Consider the following 21,773-nt stretch of genomic DNA (forward strand, 5'->3'; position numbering starts at 1 on the left):
TAATTGGCTGCTCCCATGTTAGGGGCATAGATATTTACAATTGTTAGATCTTCTTGTTGGATAGACCCTTTAAGTATGCTGTAGTGTCCTTCCTCATCTTATTATTGTCTTTGGTTTAAAATCTAATTTGTCTGATATAAGGATTGCCACCCCAGCTTTCTTTTGATGTCCATTAGCATGGTAAATGGTTTTCCACCCCCTCACCTTCAATCTGGAGGTGTCTTTGGGTCTAAAATGAGTCTCTTGCAGATAGCATATCAATGGGTCTTGTTTTTTTTTTTTTTTTTTAATCCAATCTGATACTCTTTGTCTTTTGATTGGGGCATTTAGCCCATTTACATTCAGGGTAACTTGAAAGATACGAATTTTGTGCCATTGTATTGCCTGTAAGGTAACTGTTACTGTATATTGTCTCTGTTCCTTCCTGGTCTGTGTTACTTTTAGGCTCTTTCTTTGCTTGGAGGACCCCTTTCAATATTTCTTGTAGGGCTGGTTTGGTGTTTGCAAATTCTTTTAGTTTTTGTTTGTCCTGGAAGCTTTTTATCTCTCCTTCTATTTTTAATGGCAGCCTAGCTGGATACAGTATTCTTAGCTGCATATTTTTCTTGTTTAGTGCTTTGAATGTATCATGCTAGTCCTTTTGGGCCTGTCAGGTCTCTGTGGATAGGTCTGATGCCGATCTAATGTTTCTACCATTGTAGGTTACAGACCTCTTGTCCCGAGCTGCTTTCAGGATTTTCTTTTTGTCTCTGAGACTTGTGAGTTTTACTATTAGATGTCAGGGTGTTGACCTATTTTTATTGATTTTGAGGGGGTTCTCTGTGCCTCCTGGATTTTGGTGCCTGTTTCCTTCCCCAAATTAGGGAAGTTCTCCACTATAATTTGCTCTAATATAGCTTCTGCCCCTCTCTCTCTTTCTTTTTCTTCTGGGATCCCAATTATTCTAATGTTTCACTTTATGGTATCACTCATCTCTTGAACTCTCCCCTCATGATCCAGTGGTTGTTTATCTCTCTTTTTCTCAGCTTCTTTATTTCCATCATTTGGTCTTCTGTATCACTAGTTCTCTCTTCTGCCTCATTTATCCTAGCAGTTAGAGCCTCCATTTTTGATTGCACCTCATTAATAACCTTTTTGATTTCGACTTGCTTAGATTTTAGTTCTTTTATTTCTCCAGAAAAGGATTCTCTAGTATCTTCTATGCTTTTTTCAAGTGCAGCTAGTATCTTTATAATCATCATTCTGAACTCTAGTTCCGACATCTTACTAATGTCTGTGTTGATTAGGTCCCTGGCATTCAGTACTGCCTCTTGTTCTCTTTTTTTTTTTTTTTTTTTTGAGGTGAGTTTTTCCATCTTCTCATTTTGTCCAGAGAAGAATAGGTGAATGAGAGAACAAAATGCTAAAAGGGTAACAATGACCCCAGAAAAATATACACTTCCAGGAATTGGTAGTTTTTCTGTTCATACAATTGCTGCTATTCTTTCTTCGATTTCCTGTTGAGTTTGTAGGTTCTGAATGGTTCTAAATGGTTTGATAACTATCTAGCTGAATTCCTGGGACCAGAAGAAATTTAGGTCTCCTACTTCTCCACCATCTTGCTCCTCCCCCACCCTGTTTTTCATTTTTTAGTGTACTTTGTTCTACTATATCTATTACTTAGGCATTTTTCATTTATCATTTTTCTATAGCAAACATTGCTAAGTAAATGCCATTTATATATCTTTATGGACTAGAAATTTTATATTCTTTATAGACTCACTAAAGGTAGGATTTCTGGGTTATAGGGAATGAGCACTTTACATTCAACACACTAAATAATTAAATGTATATTATTTTTTTAGTCTCTTTGTTTCAGGTTTAGATTTTTATGTGATAAATGCTTCCTTCCTGAAACAGTGTATCAGTACAGTCATAGACACATAAAAAAAACATATGGAATACAGAGCATGAATCAGCCGTGCTGTTTTAAAGAAAAAAGAAAAAAGAAAAAAAAAAGAAACAGAAGAAGAAAATCCACTCCAGCAAATTTAAGTACAATAGAGATTTATAAAATATTGAATTTGCCAATCAAGTCTTAGATACAACACAAAAGCATGACCAAAAAAAGAAAGAGTAGGTAAATTGGACTTCATAAAAAAAAAACTTATGTGCATCAAAGGATCACACTATCACAATGTGAAATGACAATCTATAGAATGTGTGAAAATATTTGCAAATCATATATCTCATAGGGGTTGAGTATCCAAAATATATGAAGAACATTTACAACTCAATAACAAAATGGCAAACAATCCAGTTTAAAAATGGGCAAAGGATTGAGTAGAAATGTCTTCAGGGAAGATATACAAGTGTCAACAGGCATATGGAAAGATTAGTACTTACGGAAATATGAATCAAACCCACAATAAGATACTACTTCATATTTACTAGGATAGCTATAATAATAATTTTAAGAAATTGATAATAACAAATTTTGACAAGAAGGTGGAGAAATATAAACTCTTGTGCATCGCTGGTGGAAATGTATATGGTACAGCCATTGTGGAAACAGGTTGGTGGTTCCTCAGACAGCTAAACATAGAATAAACTTATTACCCAGAAATTCTACTCTTAGTTATATGCCTAAAAGAATTTAAACAAGGTATTCAAATAAGTACATATACACAAGTGTGAATAGCAGCACTGTTCACAGTAGCCAAAAAAGTGGAAAGAACCCAAATTCTTTATCACTGGAGGAAAAGATAATCAAATGTGGTTTGATTATCTATGCAGTGGAATATTATTCAGCCATAAAGAAGAATGAAGTACTCACACATGCTTGCTCCATGGGAAGCCTGTTTCTCCCTCTCCCACTCCCCCTGTTTGTGTTCTTGCTCTTGCTAGCTCTCTCTCTCTCTCTCTCTGTCAAATAAATAAATAAATAAAATCTTAAAAAAAATAAAGCTGGTGGCTTGAAAACATCAATAAAATTGATAACATCTGGGCAGATGGATCAGGAAAACAATAGTCAAAACGTAATTTATCAATATCAATAATTAGAGGTGATATCATTACAGTCTATAGATATTTGAAAGCATAAGAAGGTATTGAGAACAACTTCATGCCTATAAATTTGGCAACTTAAATGAGATCAATAAATCCCCAAAAGGATGCAAACTAGCAACAGTTGTTCAAAAAGAAATAATCTTCTCAGCTTAATCTTTATCAAATAATTTATTTATATTTAAAAACTTTCCCACAAGGAAAACTCCAGGTACACATGGTTTCTACAAAAATTTTTAAGACAACTGAAAAAGAGAGAATAATTCCTATGTTATTCTGTGAAGCCAGTGTTACTGTGATACCAAAACCAGATAAATATGTAGCAAGAAAATATTTCTCAAAATTTTAGCAAACTGAACTCAACATTATATAGAAAGGATACTATAACATGATTAAGTGTAGTTTATTCCAGAAACAAAAATTTGATTTGATGCCCAAAAATAAATCTATGTAATTAGACACATTAACAAATTACAAAAGGAAAGCCATACAGTCATATTAATTTATTAATTTATGTAGAAAAAGTATGTAAAAAAATCCAACATCTATTCCTGATTAAAAAACAAAAAAAAAACTTTTAGCCAAGTAGGAAAAGTGGAGAACTTCCTTAATCTGCTAAAGGACTTCTGATGTAACCTATAGTTAACATCATACTTAATGGTGAAAGAATGAATGTTCTCACCCTAACCAGAAATAAGTCAGCGATGTCTGTTCTTACCACTTCTTGTACTGACTGATCTTGTCAGTTCTATCAGGCAAGAAAATGAATCTTTAAATATCCATATTGAAAATTAAGAAGGAAATCTATTCATGTGCAAAATGATCATTATACAGAAAATCTGTTAGAATCTATAAAAGTTACTAGAATTAATAAGTGAATTTAGCAAAATTATAAAAATTAATATATAAAATTAACTATATCTTTGTTTATTAGTAACAACAAAAAATTCAAATTAAAAGTAATTCCATTTACAAGAGTACAAAAATATATGGAGTATTTAGGACTCTAAAAACAGGGGTGCCTGGGTCACCTAGTTGTTAAGCGTCTGCCTTTGGCTCAGGTCATGATCCCAGGGTGCTGGGATTGAGCCCCGCGTTGGGCTCCCTGCTCTGCATAAAGCCTGCTTCTCCCTTTCCCTCTCCCCCTGCTTGTGTTCCTGCTCTTGCTGTCTCTCTCTCTCTCTCTCTGTCTCTCTCTTTCTATCAAATAAATAAAATCTTTAAAAAAATTGTAAAAACATTGCTGAGGGAAATTAAAGACCTAAATAAATAGTGAGATATACAGTTTTATGGGCTGGAGGACTTAGTAACTAACATGTAAATTCCCCTCAGATTGATCTATAAATTCATACAATTTCACTCAAATTAGCAGCAGACTTTTTGTTAGAAACTCTCAAACTGAATCTAAAACTAATATAGAAAAGTGAAGGACACATGGTAGGTAAAACAACTTTGAAAATTAAAAAAACAAAGATGGAGAACTAGTATTACCTGCTTTAAAGATTTAATGTAAAGCTGCAGTATTCAAGATAGTGTGATGTTGGTACAAAAATAGATAGATAGAAAAATGGAACAGAATCAGATCATACATATATGATGAACTGATTTTAAGCAAAGAAATAAAGGCAATTTGATAGAGAAATGATAGCCTTAAAAATATTGCTGAAATAATTGGTTTATGGATATACAAGAAAAAAAAAGTCTCCTGATCTATGCCTGACATCATATTCAAAATATATATCAAAATAAATCTTACACCTAAATGGAAAACCTAAAGTTATAGGAGAAAAATAAAAGCATACATCTCTATGAAAACTTCTTATGAATGTTCATAGTAAAAAACTAATAACAGCCTATGTCTACCAATAGCTAAATACATAAATGTACTATTATATATGCACACAGTGGAATGCTAGTCAGTAATAAAAATAATGAACTTTTGATACAATCTACAACATGGATCTGTCTCAGGGTAATTATGATGATTGAAAGAAGCAAGACAAAATTATACATATTGTATGATTCTATTTAAATCAGTGTCTAGGAAACAAAATAATTTATAGTGACAGAAAACAAATCAGAAGTTACCCAGGGATGGAGTAGGGTATCATTTTAGGGAAGGATTACAGAGGTTCATGAGGAAACTTTGGGGTGATGGCTATCTTCATTGCCTTGATTGTGGTGATGTTTTCATGGTTATGTACACATGTCAATACTTAACAAACTTTACACTTTAAATATGTAGAATTTATGTATACTAAGTCTCCATAAACTGTTAACATTGGAACAAATTTGATGTTTGGAGCCTAATGATTTTTGAGCTTTGATTTTTGAATGTAAAGAAAGATAATAACATTACAGAGTAGGGAATGATACATATAAATGCTTGAGTATTGTTTACCAAATTGTGTCCAATAAGGCAGATTGTGCTTTCACCTTCATCACTTCTAAATAGTTTGTTAAAAAGAATGCAGGTATCAGATGTGCTGTAGATTGTAGTTTATATAATATACGTTGATCAGTCTGGAATAATAGGGGATGGATGGATGGATGGATGGATGGATGGATGGATGGATGGATAAATCCATAGCTGAATGTAGGAATGGGAAAATATAGATAGCTAGATAAATAAATCAATAAATCCACACTTCAGTCTAACCTTGAAGTTTACATTTTTGGGTGTGTGTGTGTGTAATCCAGGGTAAACCAAATGCTTTTTCAAATTCCTTTATCATGCCAGCAGAAAGAATCACCATATGGATGGATTCTTAAGCACAGGGGAATCTCATATGCAACTGATAACCCACAAGAGAAATGAAAATGTGATTAAGCTAACCATGTACAACACCATTCTGTTTTTATCTTTCTACACATTACCTTTCCTGCAAAAAGAATTTTTTAAAATGATGCTATTACTTTAATAGCTTCTATTTGCATTCTGAATTTTCATTGTGCCAGTTATCCGATTCCACTTATATGGTGAAATTTGTGGGCCTCATGGCTATTTTTATGTGATGCCTTTTATAATGTAATTGAGAGGAGTCTCCAATGAATAAAATAAATGGTTTCAGAGGGTTCTTAAGCCCTCAACAGACATCCGCTAAAATGTTAAGAGTGCCTCCAAATCCCACTGGTGCTATATTTTCTAACCATGAAAGAAATGTCATTATTGTAAATTCCCAGCTTTTGTCTGAAAATCTTGTACTAGATCCCTTGAGCGCCAGTTCAGTTAATTAATTCAAACAATTTCCTCTCTAATCTCTAAAACATTTTCATATTTAAGACAATAAATGAGGTACTTAAGGGGCTCACTCATTGTTGGTCATTAATATGCCAGGGAATTAGAAAAATTACCCCTAGTCTTCAATGACATGAATAATGTCTTTTTTTTTTTTTACTTCCAGTGGTTCTGACCTGGACAAGGTTAAAAGCATGGTTTCTCTGCAACTGAATTTAAGATAATCCTATTTTCCACTTGCTTTGGTTTTAACACATATATCTAAATACTCTTCCTTTTCTTTCAGCAATAAATTTAATACAAAGTTTGATAGGTTATACCAATTTAAAGATTAAATTAGTTAATAATAACTTTGAAATTGGTGATTAGTTTAGAAGAAGAATAATTGCATTTTCCTTGAACCAGTACATAAGGTTAATGTAGTTGGGAATGTGATGGCTCCAGTAACTTTGACACTAATTGGCGATTGTGTTACATGTTAAGATAAGGAGTCAGCATGAACAAATTCTCATGAGATTTGCAGGAAGACAAAGCTATTTGTTCAGAAACCTACTTTTCTCCATTTGAACGATTGGTTTAATTTCATAAAAGGTTGAAATGTGACCTTCAGGATAAAATTGCATAGCATTTCATGCCATTGACTCTAGATTATCAAACTGAAACAAAGCATAGAAAAAACTTTTTATGTAAGGCAGAATCTGCTATCTGTCAGTATATGAGTCTAATTGTTTAATTTCCTAAATTGACTATCTCTTGGGGGGAGGGGGGAGTGTTAGGTGAAAGGAATACCAGGCTTGTAATTGTTCATAATGCTTTGTGTTTGTATAGCCCTCAACCTCAAAATCTTCTAAATCATTTTTTATTTATATTTATACCATTATACATTTCTTAATGTAAACACACACACACACACACACACATTCCTATAAGTGTGATTTTGAAGAGTTGAAAAAAACTCTGGATATTTGGGGCTAGAGTAGCGGAATTATGCATAGCAAATTGCCCATGAGATAATTGAAGCAGAAAAGATCCAGTTTCCATAAATTCTAGGGCAGGGATGTATCTGTTGTGGGGTCAATCTTGTCTCTGGCCCCAATGTTTCAGCTCTAAACAAAAGCTCCCTCTTATAATTTTTTCGTTTGTAATTTTTTTAAAAGTTTAGTCATGTATGCTAGTCACAGATCAGTGTTTTCCTAATGAAACTGTTAAAATTTGACATCAAAAATATATTATTTATTTGAAACATTCATTCACCTATATATCATCTTTATAATAATCAACATTTTCATAGTGAAAAGCATGTTTAGGCAAAACAGTGATAATAGGTAGATGCTACAAACATATTGCTTAACCTGTTTCTAATTACATAATTGAGCTATTTAACGATATTACATTGTAAGTCACAACTTTTAAAAAATTATTTGTAGTGTTGAGGAGGAAAATTTTTTTCCCTACCTTTCTTGATTCTTTGGCTGGTCTAATAATCAGATTAGCATAGGGCATAGTAACAGAAGAAAAACAAATTTAATTACATACATATTGGACCCCATAAGAATATGAGACACCCCCTCCCCCAGGCATTGAGGCTTATGTGCTATTCTGAACTAAGGAAAAGGGGGTAGGTGTCAGGGACTTCAAAGAGGTGGACAGTAATTCTCAGGAAGATGGGAATAACAAATATTTGGTAAACAAATGTTTGTCATGCTGTGCAAAGACAATATGAAACAGAGAGGAATTTTATCTCCAGGCCCTACTGAGCCCCCCTTCCCCCACCCCAGCTTATTGCCCCACCCCATATTCTTTGTAGTTATCTCCAGTGATGTTCTCTTCCTGGGCCAGGCCCTCTATCTAAATTCTTATAGGGAGCAATGGAAAGGCAAATGTTTCATTTGAATCTGCTGGGTCTTGATTGCCTTCAGCTCAGAATAGTCCACATGCCAAAGTGGCACATTTTGGGAAGACTTGTTCTGAACCCCTTCAGTGGTATGTGTACTTGACATTGCTTTTCCTCACCATATATAATTTGTTTTTGTAATTTTAAGGGCTCAGGTAAATATTAGGATATTGTTCATATTTTCCATTTTCAAACAGGTTTTTACATTAAAATTAATTATTTTGGGGGGATTCTTTTAGTCACTAAATGCAGGTCAAGGCTAATATGGTTTTAATATTAAAAACTAGAGACTTGTTTTCCCAATAACTGAAATAAATTAAATATAATACAAATTAAAACCTATAAACCCATCGAGGGAATCTACTTAAAGGAAATATTTGAATAACTTTAAAAATAACACATCTAATTATTTTCTGGTCAAACTCCAACTAAATCCAGTATTAAAAAGTAAATATTTTCTTACATATTATTCAAACAGGTATAGCCAAAAGACTTTGCGTTAAGATGGATGAGCACTGAAGTCACAGTGTCATGAAGGTTTAAAATGTTTTGTGTTGATTTAGAGAAAACAGAACATATCTGAATGATAAGCTGCCTACTGGCATCTGTGTTACTCAATCTGAGTAGCCTATAATTTTTCATTCTTATTTCTGCTTCTTCCTCCAGAGACTGTTTTATTCTAAAAATGATAATAAACAAGAAAAACGGGATATTCAAAGAGAATAAAAATTTTTAAACAATGTAAGGAGAAAAGTAAAAATATAAAAGATAAATATCAATATGGGAATACTTTTTAAAGGTTTTATTGGTGGGGAAGATAATCAAAATTTATTTAAATATATTTGAACATTTTTCAATAACAAATTAATAGTTAATTAGACTAATTGCCTTAAGCATATTTTAGTAATTCTGTGTATAGTTCTTATTACTTTTAATTTCAAGTTAATTCTTAGTGCTACTTGTCTAAAATATATGTATATAAGAAAAACATAAATAACTTTGCTACCACCTCCCTCACCACCCTCATCACCACTTTTTAAGTGTATCATAATAAAAAGAGTAGATGCAGTACCACTGTCTTGTTTTTTTGTTTGTTTTTTTTTTTTTAATAGATTTTCAGGAGTTGAGTTGTTGGCACAAAACATAGGCTGGTTTGTAATGTTAATGGATCATGCGAGAATCATTCACAATAAAATTGTAATAATTCACAGTATCCTTAGCAATGGAGGGAAATATTTCTTTTCCCTGTTTTCCTGATTTTCTAACATTAGTAGATGGTATTGAACATCATGTTTTGTTTGTTTGGGTTTTTTGTTGTTTCTGTTGTTTTTTGTTTTATCCTTTGTATAAAAACAATGTTCTTTTACTGTTGGGTTTATTTGCTTTTTTTTTTTAAACCACAGTGAAGTATCTTTTCTTAAATAGTCATTTGCATTTCTTCTTTTGTGAATTATCAGATTCTTTCCTTTCTTTTTATTCATAAATATTATATTTCTAAGATTTATCACATATATTTTTTTTAGTGTGCTCCAGAGAAATAGAACCAATAGGATATATCAAGAGGGAGAGATTCAAAGGAAACAAACTGAGGGTTACTGGAGTGGGGGTGGGTGGGAGGGATGGGGTGGCTGGGTGATAGACATTGGGGAGGGTATGTGCTATGGTGAGCGCTGTGAATTATGTAAGACTGTTGAATCACAGACCTGTACCTCTGAAACAAATAATACATTATATGTTAAAAAAAAAAAGATAGCAGGAAGGGAACAATGAAGGGGGGAAAATCTGAGGGGGAGATGAACCATGAGACACTATGGATTCTGAGAAACAAACTGAAGGTTCTAGAGGGGAGGGGGTTGGGGGGATGGGTTAGCCTGGTAATGGGTATTAAAGAGGGCACGAACTGCATGGAGCACTGGGTGTTATACGCAAACAATGAATCATGGAACACTACATCAAAAACTAATGATGTAATGTATGGTGATTAACATAATATAATAAAAAAATAAAGTTGTTTGTAAAACAAAAAAAAGAAAGGCAAAAAAAAAAGAGGGAGAGATTTATTTTAAGGAATTGGCTGATCTAATTATGGGGCAGACAAATCAGAAATTTGTAATGCAGGCTGGCTGGCTGGAAACTGAGATAAGAGTTGAATTTGCCATATTGAGTCTGAAATCCATAGGGCAGGCCAGCAGGCTGAACTCAGGCAGGAGTTCTATGTTACAGTCTTGAGACATAATCTCTTCTTCTCTGGGAAACCTCAGTTTTTGCTTCTAAGGGCTTTAACTGATTGAATGAGGCATACCCACATTATGGAGGGTAATCTGATTTACTTAAAATGATTATAAATTCTAATCATACTTACAAAACACCTTCACAGTAATATCTAGCATAATGTTTGACAAAACAACTGGGCAACATAGCCTACCCACATTGATACATAAAATTAACCATTGTATTTGCACGTCTCTACTTCATTCATTATGACTACTGTATAATAGTTCATCGACTGAGGCTTCCAGTTTATTCATCAATTTTTGTGTATTTAGGTTGTTCCTTGGTTTTTGCAGTTGTGCATAGTGTTTCTATATTCTTGTACATGTATTCTTTAATAAGTATTACAGTTTTTCTTGGGTAACTAGTACAATTCTAAATGAAAAGTAGGGAGTTAAGCCTTGCCTTATAACATATCAAGACCTGTTATGAACCTATGCTAAGTAATAGTATGGTAAGGCATAGGGATAGATAAACTGATCTGTAGAATAGAAAAAAAAAAAAAGAAATGAGAGCCTATGCATGTATGGTATTTTAATGACATATCAGATAAGTTGGGAATATAAGGACTTTTCAATAAATGTAAATGGAAGAAAAATATCCCTGTGAAGACAGATGAATTGAATTTCAACTTCCTATTGTAAGGAAAAACAAACACACTAAATAAAATTAGAAGATGATGGGAATACAAATGGGAATAGAATGTCATAATACAAATTTGAAAAAATACGAAAAACATATGTAAAAATACCCTTTACAAATTAGTAACAAAAGCACGAACAATTCAAAAGTACCATAGGTAAGGGACATAATCAGTCCAAAGAAAACATATATAGAGCAATGCTAAACATTATTGTGTTTCATGAAAATTAAATCAAACTCTCAAAATCATTGACACACACAAAAACCCTATAATCATTAAATTATTCAGTTATATAATGTGGGATGCCTTTATTTATAGAAATTTACTGTTTTAGGGATGCTGCTTTTTGCCTGTTATATGTATTAAACCATATTTGTATTATTGTGTATTATTTGTCTCTTTTAAAATTGTTGCTTATATTTTATAATTTGGTGGTTAATATAATTGGGCATTTATATTTAATGTAGCCAACATGTCTACATTTTTCTCTGCAACTCAATATTACACAAATAAAATCCTAATTATTAATTATAACAAAAAAATTCACTCAAAACCACCATGACAATATCTTACTAAGTAATGGAATTTTGAAAATATGTTCAGTAAAATCTGACAAAAATGTTCAGGATGACAGTTTTCCCAATATTATTCAACACTGACTTTATGTTCTTAGTGAAGACATGCACAGAGTAGTAGATAAAGCTAAGCTCCCTTCCCATTGGGTTTTTAGAAAATGTCATTTGACAGGTGATATAATTATTGGTGGGAGGCATTATTTTAATTATAGCTGTTTCATCACTCAGGCTTTATTGTTCAAAAATACTGTGACTAACTTTAATGGATCAGTTGGAAATTCCAAATATACCCCAGATATCAGCTAAACTGAATCTCTTTGAGATAGAAATAAAATGTCCTAAAACTTTTATTACAGCAATATTAAAAAATGTATTGCCCTCTACAGGATTTCTGAAAATTCCCAAGAGGCATATGTTCTTATAATCATGTATGGTTCATAAATCCTGTTTCTGCTAAACTCCTTCAGTTTAGCCATCATATACCATTGCATTTGGACTATTTTTGTTCTCCACCACATGTGCCCAACTATAAAACTTTGCCCTTTAGTTTCTTTTTATGTATACACACACACACACACACACACACACATATCACAACCTTGTTTAAGTCAACTCTGTATACGATGTGCTCTAGTGAATGTCAGTAGACAAGGAAAGATGCAGAGTATATATTATTTCAGTTTAAAATGCCATATTCTGATCATTACCTCCTATTTTCCAGCTCATTTCCTCTAATAGTCCAACTTAATCCTCAAAACAAATCTGAACCTTCTTTAATCCTTAGATCCTTTCTGGTTTTCACTGTCTATGACCTGCTTCATACACTTACTTACCTCCTTACCTATGTTACACCACAAGGAAAATCATAATCACCTCCTCACGTAAAGCTCTTAAATTCTTTCTACCTTCATAGTACTGAAAAGGTTCAGTCACAGTCCTGGTTAAACCTAAAATTCTACTCTTCATATGTACTTACACAGGTGAACATTGCTGACAAAAACATGTGAATTGCTTTCATCTTAAATTCATGATCAAAACCTCAATCAAGCACTTAAGTTGGTGACAGTTAGACTGCATTGAATTTGGATATTCACATTTTCATTTTTCAGTTATTTCATAATTTATTCTCTTTCATCAAACTTCATACTTCCTTTCCCATTATCACATCAAACTGGTGACTTTACTGCTGATTTCACTGAGAGAATTTCTCACTACAACATCTAACCACTTTCAGTCCACTTACTTTTTTTAACTATCATTTCTCATAACTAAGGCCAACCACTTTACCTGTACAGTACATCTCAGTATTTCTCACTTATTCAAATAGTTTGTTCCAGAAAACTTTTACTTCCTCCTGCATCATTCATATTTATGACTTCTAGATTATTACTATAAAGCATATAAACATGATATTATTTTCCTACTTTAAAAATTTTGCAAATCTTTTCAGTTATGACCAATATGGAGTAACTAGAATCATACTTAATTCTTTCTGTTATTAATTATAAAAGATCTCTATAATATAAAAACAACTGTTTCCAGAATTTGGACAACAGTTGGCAAGTCTACAATCAGTGGAGCAAAGGAAGAAGAGAAACAATCAATGATTCCCTATATTAATTTAGGCCTTCTCCAGGAGAGCATTTTACAGATAATTATGGAATAAGAAATAAGAGTACAGCAGGGATTTCAAGTTACAACTGTCTTTCTGAATAGAGGAAACACAGATTGGAGCCAGAGCTGTTTTGATGCTTTGGACTCTTTCTGGGGTCAGGATCCATTAGAGGGAGACTTGCAGAAAAGCAACCCCATAAATTTGTGTAAGAATTTGCATGGTTGCTTGGATGACCCCTATTCTTGTACATATAGGGTGAAATTCAAAGAGACTTAACAGAGAACAACCACTATATGTTTGGAATACCTACCAGAAATTTCAGAGGTTGCTCAAGGCTGAGAAAACATTGACGTTCAAACACATCTAGAGTGGAGAAAATCTCTTTTCAAATGCACAGGGAACATTTTCCAAAATAGATCATATGCTGGCTATAAACAAAGGTTTGACAGTTTTCAGAGGATTGAATTTATACTGGGTATGTTCTCTGACCATAGTGGAATTTAATTAGAACTCAATTACAGAAAATTTCCTAGAAAAAAATTTTAAATTAAGCAGTATTCTTCTGCATAATCCATATTTTGAAAAATAAATCAGACTAGATATTAGATAGTACTGAACAGGGGCACATTTGTGGCTCAGTCAGTTAAGTGTCAGGCTCTTGATTTTGGCTCAGGTCATGATCTCAGAGTCGTAAGATTGAGCCCCATTTTGTGCTCTGCACTCTGTGTGCGGTCTGGTTGAGACTCCCTCTCTTAAAATAAATAAATAAAATCTTTTTTTAAAAAAGTCTGAACAGTAGCTGAATAATAATGAAAAATACAACATTAGAACTTGTAAAAATACAATTGAAGTAGTTCTAAGAGGAAATTTATAGCTTTAAAGACATACATTGAGAAATAAATTTTTTTAAATGAATATTTGAACCTCCAATTTAACGTGCTAGGAAAATAAAAGAAATTAAATCTGGGAGCGGGGGTGCCTGGGTAGCTCAGTCATTAAAGCATCTGCCTTCTCCTCATGTCATGATCCTGGGGTCCTGGGATGGAGCCCCTGTGTTAGGCTGCCTGCTCAGCGGGGAGCCTGCTTCTCCCTCTTCAGTTCCCCCTGCTTGTGTTCCCTCTCTTGCTGTCTCTCTCTCTGTCAAATAAATAAATAAAATCTTAAAAAAATAAAAAAATTTAAAAAAAGAAATTAAACCTAAAATAAATAGGAGGCAAAAAAATAACAATAACAACAAATAAGTAATCAATTTAAAATAAAACAAAGGAATCAGTAAAGCCAAATTTGTTCTTTAAAAAGTTATCAAAGTTGATAAATTCCTAACACATCCAATTATAGGAAAAAAAGAAAATGTAGATTGTAAATATTGAAAGTTTAGATGAAATGGATGAAATAACTTGAAAAATATTTTAATATAATAGGCACATGAAGATATAGAAAATATAAATAATCATATATCTGCTAAAAAAATGAATCCACAATTATAAACCTTCACAAAAAGGAAATTCCAGGTAAGATGGCTTTAGTAGGGAATCCATTCAAATACTAAAGGATAAATTAATAAAATTTTGCATGAAGTTTTTCAGAGCATACAAAAAATGAAAACAATTATGAGACAAGCATAAATGAATACCAAAACCTTAGACATTAAAAGAAAGGAAAATAAGTTTATACACCTCTTGTGAGCCTTGAGACAAATATCATTAATAAATTATTGACAAGCAGAATAAAGAGATCTATAAAAAGGATAATATACCATGATCAAGTCACATTTATTCTAGGAATGAAAATTGTTTTTCACTTCAAAAATCATTTAATGTGATACTCTAAGAAATAAAAGGAAAAATATATGATTTTTTCCACACATGCAAACAATGCTGTCTCATATTTATCTATGAAATGATTGTGTATGTGAAAAATCCAAAGAATCAAAACATTTAGAAATAATAAGTAAATTTTGCAACATTTCTTGACATGAAGTCAATATTTTTAAATGGATTTCTGTTAATTAGCAGCTAAAAATTAGTGAACCTAAAAATATAAATGTGTAATGGAGTCGAATATATTTAATAGCCAACAATATGTATAATAAAAGGTATGCAAACTTCCGCATGGACAATTATGAAACATTAACATGAGAAATCAGTGATGACCTAAATAAAAAGAATCTACCATTTTTTTATTTAAAAAGTCAATATATTAAGGTCTCTACCCAAATAGCTGTATTGATTCTATATAATAAAAAAAAAAAATTGACAGGTTTGTGTGTGTGTCTGTGTGTCTGTGTGTGTGTGTGTGTGTGTGTGTGTGTGTGTGTGTGACAGAGAGAGAGAGAGACCTGGCTTTATATTTTATATGGAAATACAAAATACCTAGAATAGTCAAGGTAACATTATAGAAGAAGAGAAGTAAAGGTATTATTATACTACCTGATACTAAAACTTACTATTAAGCTATAATCATTAAGACAGCATATATTGGCACAAATATAACAAGTTCGGATAAAGTGAGGCAATAGAACAGAATGGTGTACACAGAAACAGATCCACACGTATACATTATCACCTGATTTATGACTGCAATTTAGTATGGATCTTTGATCTTTCTCAAAATTGGTAGTGCAATTCAGTGTGGATCTTTGATCTTTCCCAATTGTATATCTCCTGCATTGCATGACAAACAAAAATCAATTCAATCTGGCACATGGATTCTGCTCTAAGAGGTAAGACCAAAAAAAAAAAACTTTTAAATGAATTTGCAAGAGAATAATTATGTTTTTGATATAGACAAAGATTTCTTAATATACAAAGTCAATAATGAAAGAAATATAAAACAGACTTCAATAAAATTAAGCACAACTATACATCAGAAGTCATCATTGAAGAAGTTAAGATAAATGCAAATTATAAGCTGGGAGAAGATATTAGCAGTACATATATCTGAAAAAGATCTCATATCCAAAACCTCTAATGAAATTTTTTTAAAAATACAGCCAACTTTTTCATTAAAAACAAATGAAAGACTTGAACTTTGCAAATGTGGGTTTCAAAATGGCCAATAAACAAACAAAAAAAGTTCCATTTCATTATTCATGTGAGAAATGCAGCCACCAGAATGACTCAGTCTGAAATCTGACATTACCAAGTGTTGATGAGGATGTGGAGCAGACGGAATATTCTTACACTGTTAATGGGAATGTAAATTGCTACAATCACTTTGGGAAACTGTTTGAAAGTATCTACTGAAGGTAAACATATTTATTCCCTAACACCTACAAGTCTATTCCAAAATATTTTTCCAAAAATAGTATTAATGTCCCTGAAAAGATATGTACATGAACGTTTATAGCAGTTTTACTAATAGTAATTTCAAATTAGAAACAACCTAAATATCCATCAATAGCAGAATGGGTAAATAATTTCTGTAGAGTCAGAAAATGGGTACTACACATTGTGATATTAAACAATGAAAATGAAGCTTTTCACAAAAATGTGTGTGAATTTATACAAATATTTTATATACCTGTTATTAATTTTCATATTCCTGTTTTTGGTTTCTGTGCTTCAGATATAGTCTCCTGCCATGTTTCTCAGGCTCAGCCTCTTGCATTCCCTCCTGAGATGTTTTATGAACTTTGACTTCTTCCAAATCTGAAATATAGAACAAATCAGCTCTCTCAATTCCCAAACTCATATCCAGGCCTTCCCTTTCTTATCCAAATCCATGGAGATTCTCAAAAGAAAAAGAATTCTTTATTTAATGATATTCACCCTCCTGAAAGAACAGTTGCCTTTCTGTTATATAAACATGGCTTAATTCAATTTCAAAATATACATAGATATATCCCCCTGTCCCCCGCCATTCTTGACATCTGCTGGGGTTTGTGAATATCTTCTCAACAGGATTGTTTCCCTTATTTTTATTCATGGAAACTGATGGAAAAAATCTCTGTAGGTTTTGTGATGGAAGGTATAATCAGGGTATTACTGAATGTATATATTTTTATATAGAATATGTAAGACAGGAAATATGCAGAACTCAGAAGATCAATAGGGTACTAATTCACTTTTATAGGCCCAAAGTATACAATATCTAGATTATCATATAAGTAATCAGAACAGAAAGAAAAGGAATAATAGGTGCTACTAAGGAATAGGTGAATTCAAATGATTGTTTTTATAGAGGAACATTTTCCTCTATAGAAAGAAAGAAATTAATAAGAGTCAAGGTGGAAGCATCAGGAAAGAATTAAACCATTCCTGTTATTTTGAGATCGTGCCTTCTCTAGAGATATAACCTTTTAAGTCATAAGTTATAAAGATAGCACATTAATGCCTGTTGCCATATCAAAGACATCTTTTCAGGCATATTAAGAGTACATTTTCATAAAACATCAATTTAGTTTCTGTCAGTTACATCTGCTCCTGAGAGATTTCATCAGTCACATTGTGTTAAATCACATGACTGTACATGAAATGATTGATAGCATACAGATAGGACACATCCAAATATGTAGGTTTCAGTAGAAAATTTTAAAATAACCTGTGAGAATTTCATATAGGCCTCAAATACCAAGTATTTTAGCATGACTTTATTCTACAAACAGGTTTTAATTCAGTTAAATAAACAAAACATAGCACATTAAAGAGTCAAATTAAAAAAGATGATTTTTTCCTCTCAAAAAAATGAAGGCCTTATGGAATATTCTTTTTTTTTAAGATTTTATTTATTTATTTATTTGAGAGAGAGAGAAAAACAGCATGAGAGGGGAGCGGGTCAGAGGGAGAAGCAGGCTCCCCGCTGAGCTGGGATTCCCCTGATGTGGGACTCTATCCCAGGACTCTGGGATCATGACCTGAGCTGAAAGCAGTTGCTTAACCAACTGAGCCACCCAGGCGCCCCTGGGCCTTATGGAATTTTCTTGGAAGAAAGCAGAATATTCAAATATTTTAGTGATTTAAAAATAGCATTTCATTTCAAATGATTATACAAGTATTATCAGGTCCAGAGTGTTCAGTTACCAAAATCTTTATTCAAAGGAGCCAAACGCAGTGTCAGTGAAGGAGAAGTCATATTGGATGAGGTTTTGGTGAGACTATTCTTATGAAATTCATTTTATTATCACTTTACATAAAATCTGTGAAAACTGCATCTCTAACTCCTTACCTATTTCCTCAATCTCCTGTTTTCATTATCTTTTGAGATGTCATAGGGTATATTACCTGCAAGAAATATACTGAAACTTACTTAAGAAAAGGAGACTTAGTTTAAGAATATCAAACCTATTAAAAAATCATGTTAGATTTCACAGGAACTAGAAATCCATACAAGAAGTCTCTCAGTCTCCTTCTCTTTTCTGAGGTTGCGCCATCCTCCTTTCTGTAGACCCTCTCCCTTCCTCTATAAGGTACGAGTCTTTTCCATAAATTTCTTACACACCTTGTCTGGGAATGTCATGAGGTAGACTTGTGTCTCAGAACTATTTAACTTTATGGGTCCAGTGCTCATCAGTTTGACAGATTCAAGTTCTATCCTTAAATCCTATTTCCTAGGGGAAAAAAAATCTAATTGGTGTAATTTTGTCCAAATGTATTTAGCTCCAGAGCAAGGTTTCTAAGAAATAGTTAAGGTGACATAAAATGATGGTCATTTTTAATACCCAGGACCCAAATATGCTTAATCTTGGCAAAGATATGACAAGTCTAATTTTGGCCTAATCTTTCTGCACCCAGAATTTATTATGTCAATTTACCACACCATTCTTCCTTTTGGTAACTCTTTTCTTGAATGTTTGTTAGAATAGAATTGATTTTTAAATCCATGACTTTTAATCATTATCAACAATTGTTGGACATTCTTTCAGTTAGCAAATTAATTACATATTGGACTTGTAAGTATGGCTTACTATCCCCATAATCACAGTTATATTCTTCCTAATGGCAACTCTCAAATATTCTTGTGAAAAAGTGTGGTTTAGTGGGGTGTCTTATTACAATACAGATTTCAAAACTATTTTGGCTGAACTGATGTTATCATTTTATTTCTTAATTTTTTCAGGCACTAATTTCTACAAAATCAGCTAGATAAGAAATAAACCCTAAACAAAATGTCATATATAAAATGTGACTGGAATATCAGTTTTCAGGTAAAGTATTTGTGTTTCGAAATCTGTCCATTACCTTCCATTTATATCTAATTTCATCATTCATTTAACAATTAATTGCACACTAATTTATGACTTTGCAGTATTACTGGGTGACTCTTCAGGTTAGTCTTGTTCAGGATGATATAATGAGTTGTGAATGATCCTATTAAAAGAAATTACGGAGGTTTCATTATAAGATGCCAGGCCCTGATGAGGAGTTGTAAATAGCCAGCCAGAAAAGGGAAGAGCAAATGGGAGATTTTTAATGGGAACTTCATTATTAGGATACTACAGAAGAACCAGTGTCTGGATCCATGATACACAGAAAGCTCTGATAAGAGAACAAATAGTATTTTTCATGTAATACTGTGCTCTTTTCCTTTACTTTTCCCTCTTCCCTTTGCCCAACAATAGAGGAACCAGAAACAGCAGCTTTAGCGTGATGAAAGAAGGAAATGAAAGGAAACCCACACACTCTTCTCTTCCTCAGCATTTAACAATAGGGAATCAGGTCAATTTGTTGAAGGAGAGACACATGGAAGTGAAGGAGAGGGTACATTTTTAATTTAAATAACAATAGATTACGATACCCACCTTTGATTCATCTCCTCTCTATGCTCCTTCTTTTTTTCTTTTACTATTTTGATAGTATCTCAGATGTTGTTTGAATGTGTTACAAACTAAGCTTCCTTACTTGTTAAATGCAAATAGCTCCATGAGGAGTTTTTACTTTTCTGTGACCTACCTGCTTCAACTAGTTCTTGTACATGCTATTTTTCAAAATTCTGATATATGAACTTTGGGCCCCTGAGTAAGAAAGAACCTTACACCTTAAGGAGACCAGGTCTGATGATCTGAACCTAAATATAAAACAAGGGTAGTCATACCTAGAGTACGAAAAGAGGTTTTTGGTACACTTGGAACACTCTTCATGATCTTATCCTGTGCAATACCTGGTTCCTCAGATATAATATATTATGAACAGTTCTTGACACTTCATCCCTTTGCTCCTTTGCCATTATCAGACCTTTCTATGTTGCCAGAGCAACCGGTAATCACATCAGAACTTATCTTTCAGGCTCTCCTTGACACTTAACGATAAGCAATAAGGGAAGTCCTCCAGAAGAGACCCTTACTTCTTGAATCATAGGGAAGAATCTAAATATAAAATTTAGACTTTAGGACACCTGGGAGGCTCAGTCGGTTAAGCGTCTGAGTTCAGCTCGGGTCATGATCCCAGGGTCCTGGGATCGAGTCCTATATCGGGCTCCTTGCTTGGTGGGGAGCCTGCTTCTCTGTGCCTGTTGCTCCCCTTGCTTGTGTTTTCTCTCTCTCTCTCTCTCTCTCTCTCTGACAGATAAATAAATAAATCTTTTAAAAAATTAGACTTTAGCTTGAAACAAATAATTACAGAGATTATGAACCTATGATTAATATGCAAAATCTATATTTGGCACAAAGTTTTCAAAAATTTTAGCAAATATTTTCATACAAGGATGTTTTGCATAAAAAATCAGATTTGGATATTATCATGTGACTATGCACTTAAGTCTACACTCCTACTTGTCAAAAATCAGAGACTGAGTATGGCTGTATACTTTCTATAAGCATTTGCTGTCTTGTTGTTCAGAGTCCCTATAGTGTCACTACCTTTTTTTATAAAGTAATACATAGACGTTATTACTCGGGTTCTCCAAAGACACAGAACCAATATATATGTAGAGATTTATCATGAGGAATTGACTTATGCAAATATGGAGGATGAGAAATCCCAAAATCTGTAGTTGGTGAGCTGGAGACCCAGGACAGCTAATGGTATAAATTCTAGTCTGAATACTGGAAGACTCCAAACCCAAGAAGAGATTATTTTTCAGTTTGAGTGCAAACACAGGAAAATATCAATGTCCCACCTAAAGCAAGCAGGCAGAAATTTCCTCTCACTCAGCCTTTTTGTTCTATTCAAGTCTTCCATTGATTGGATGAGACTTACTCATATTAGGAAGGGCAGTCTGCTTTATTCATTCTGTAAATGTTAATCTTTTCCAGAAATACCCTTAGAGTACACCTAGAATTATGTTTGACCAAATGTCTGGACACCATAAAATTAACCATTACAATAGGCATAATCCAGAGGTCACAATTTTACAAGGCTTTGGAGATAAAAATGATAATAAACTCATTCAAGTGTCCAACAGTGATTCAGGCTGTCTCAATTCTTGAGGAGTTTGCATTCTACTTAGGGAGTAAACAATAAATTATTAAGTTATAACTAATGTGTAAGTAATAAAATTTCTGTATCCATTTGGCCTTACTATAGCCTTATTAGCCAAATATCTGAAAAGTGTGG

This window comes from Eumetopias jubatus, unplaced genomic scaffold, assembly GCF_037043125.1.
Source record: "Eumetopias jubatus isolate StellerSeaLion01/CBP00866 unplaced genomic scaffold, mEumJub1_p1.0 scaffold_8, whole genome shotgun sequence".
Taxonomy (NCBI): domain Eukaryota; kingdom Metazoa; phylum Chordata; class Mammalia; order Carnivora; family Otariidae; genus Eumetopias; species Eumetopias jubatus.